The sequence below is a fragment of the Arachis hypogaea genome, chromosome 11 (genome assembly GCF_003086295.3).
Source record: "Arachis hypogaea cultivar Tifrunner chromosome 11, arahy.Tifrunner.gnm2.J5K5, whole genome shotgun sequence".
NCBI lineage: Eukaryota > Viridiplantae > Streptophyta > Magnoliopsida > Fabales > Fabaceae > Arachis > Arachis hypogaea.
In genome coordinates this window covers 64739954-64742586 of record NC_092046.1, presented here as the reverse complement: position 1 = coordinate 64742586, position 2633 = coordinate 64739954, and the positions used below count along the sequence as shown (strand labels likewise).

Below are 2633 nucleotides of genomic sequence, written 5' to 3'. Positions count from 1 at the left end.
GTTTGGTGTCCTGCATGCATTGTTTGTTTGATTTGAGTTTCCTAAGATTAGTTGTATTTTGATTGTTTCTCATCATTGAAAAATTCAAAAAAAAATTCAAAACTATGTCTTTTCAAGTCAATAATACAGAGAATTGAAGACTCAGAACATTCAGCAGAGGAATCAAACAGAAAAAACTGGGCGTTCAAAACGCCCAGTGAAGAAGGAAAACTGGCGTTTAAACGCCAGCCAGGGTACCTGGCTGGGCGTTAAACGCCCAAAAAGGTAGGATTTTGGGCGTTAAACGCCAGAATGGATGCCATTCTGGGCGTTTAACGCCAGGATGACACTAGAGGGAAGATTTTGTTTTTAATTCAATTTTTTTTCAAATCTTCATAATTTTTCAAAATCAAATCTTTTTCAAATCATATCTTTTCAATCATATCTTTTCAAAATCAATTTCTTTTCAATTTTTTTATTTATTACTATTTTCGAAAATCCTTGCTATAATTAATAATTTAATTCAAAATTTTCTAGTTGTTAATTGCCTATTAAGAAAGGATCAAAAGTTTTAGTTCTAGAATCATATCTTCTAATTTCTTGTTAGTCAAGTAATCAACTTTAATTTTAAAACTTTCTCTTTTTAATTTGATTTTCAATCATATCTTCTCAATCATATCTTTTCAATCACATCTTTTTCAAAATTAAGTTTCAATCATACCTTTTTGATTTCTAATTTCAAAATCTTTTTCAAAAATCACTTAATTTCTTTCCCAATCTTAGTTTTCGAAAATCTCAATCAAATTTTCAAATTTCTTTTTATTATTTCAAAATCTTTTTAATTTATTATCGAAAATTCTTCCCCTCTTCTCACATCCTTCTATTTAAGGGACTAACACTCCTCCTCAAGGTGCAATTCGAACTCTATCCCTCTTGATAAGTTTGAATTCTCCTCTGTCTACCTCCTCCTTCTATTCTTCTTTTCCTCTGACACCTCAAGGAATCTCTATACTGTGACATAGAGGATTCTCTACTTTCTTGTTCTCTTCTCTTTCATATGAGCAGGAGCAAAGATAAAGGCATACTTGTTAAGGCTGATCCTGAACCTGAAAGGACCTTGAAGAGAAAGCTAAGAGAAGCTAAAGTACAATTCTCTCTAGAGGGCCTAACAGAGCTTTTCAAAGAAGAAGAAGCCATGGCAGCCGAAAATAACAATGCCAACAATGCAAGGAAGGTGCTTGGTGACTTTACTGCACTTACTCCTGACTTCTATGGGAGAAGCATCTCAATCCCTGCCATTGGAGAAAACAACTTTGAGCTTAAGCCTCAATTAGTTTCTCTAATGCAACAGAATTGCAAGTTTCATGGACTTCCATTGGAAGATCCTCATCAGTTCTTAGCTGAATTCCTGCAAATCTGTGATACTGTCAAGACCAATGGGGTTGATCTTGAGGTCTACAGACTTATGCTCTTCCCTTTTGCTGTAAGAGACAGAGCTAGGACATGGTTGGACTCACAACCTAAAGAAAGCCTGAACTCTTGGGAAAAGCTAGTCAATGCCTTCTTGGCGAAGTTTTTTCCACCTCAAAAACTGAGTAAGCTTAGAGTGGAAGTCCAAACCTTCAGACAGAAGGAAGGTGAATCCCTCTATGAAGCTTGGGAAAGATACAAGCAATTGATCAGAAGGTGCCCTTCTGACATGCTTTCAGAATGGAGCATCATAGGTATATTCTATGATGGTCTGTCTGAACTATCCAAGATGTCATTGGATAGCTCTGCTGGAGGATCTCTTCATCTGAAGAAGACGCCTGCAGAAGCTCAGGAACTCATTGAAATGGTTACAAATAACCAATTCATGTACACTTCTGAAAGGAATCCTGTGAATAATGGGACAAATCAGAAGAAATGAGTTCTTGAAATTGATACTCTGAATGCTATATTGGCTCAGAATAAAATATTGACTCAGCAAGTCAATATGATTTCTCAGAGTCTGTCTGGAATGCAAGCAACAACAGGCAGTACTAAGGAAGCTTCCTCTAAAGAAGAAGCTTATGATCCTAAGAACCCAGCAATGGAAGAGGTGAATTACATGGGAGAACCCTATGGAAACACCTATAATCCTTCATGGAAAAATCATCCAAATCTCTCATAGAAGGATCAACAGAGACCTCAACAAGGTTTCAACAACAATAATGGTGGAAGAAACAGGTTTAGCAATAGCAAGTCTTTTCCATCATATTCTCAGTAACAGACAGAGAATTCTAAGCAGAGCTCCTCTGACTTAGCAACCATAGTCTCTGATCTAATCAAAATCACTCAAAGTTTTATGATTGAAACAAGGTCCTCCATTAGAAATTTGGAGGCACAAGTGGGTCAGCTGAGTAAGAAAATTACTGAACTCCCTCCTAGCACTCTCCCAAGCAATACAGAAGAGAATCCAAAAAGAGAGTGCAAGGCCATAACCACAACCCACATGGCCGAACATGGAGAGGAGGAAGAGGCAGTGATCTCCACTGAGGAAGACCTCAATGGACATCCACTGGCCTCCATGGAGTTCCCTGATGAGGAACCATGGGAATCTGAGGCTCACACAGAGACCATAGAGATTCCATTGAATTTACTTCTGCCATTCATGAGCTCTGATGAGTATTCTT

At 37.4% G+C, this 2633-nt stretch overlaps 1 non-coding gene across 1 annotated transcript; it reads right to left on the bottom strand.

Moving 5' to 3' along the window:
- Positions 1 to 1576: 1576 nt before the first annotated feature.
- Positions 1577 to 1684, bottom strand: LOC112724790 (small nucleolar RNA R71). The gene has a single exon (XR_003163935.1). It is a non-coding gene; the product is annotated as a small nucleolar RNA R71 (small nucleolar RNA).
- Between the last annotated feature and the right edge of the window lie 949 nt (positions 1685 to 2633).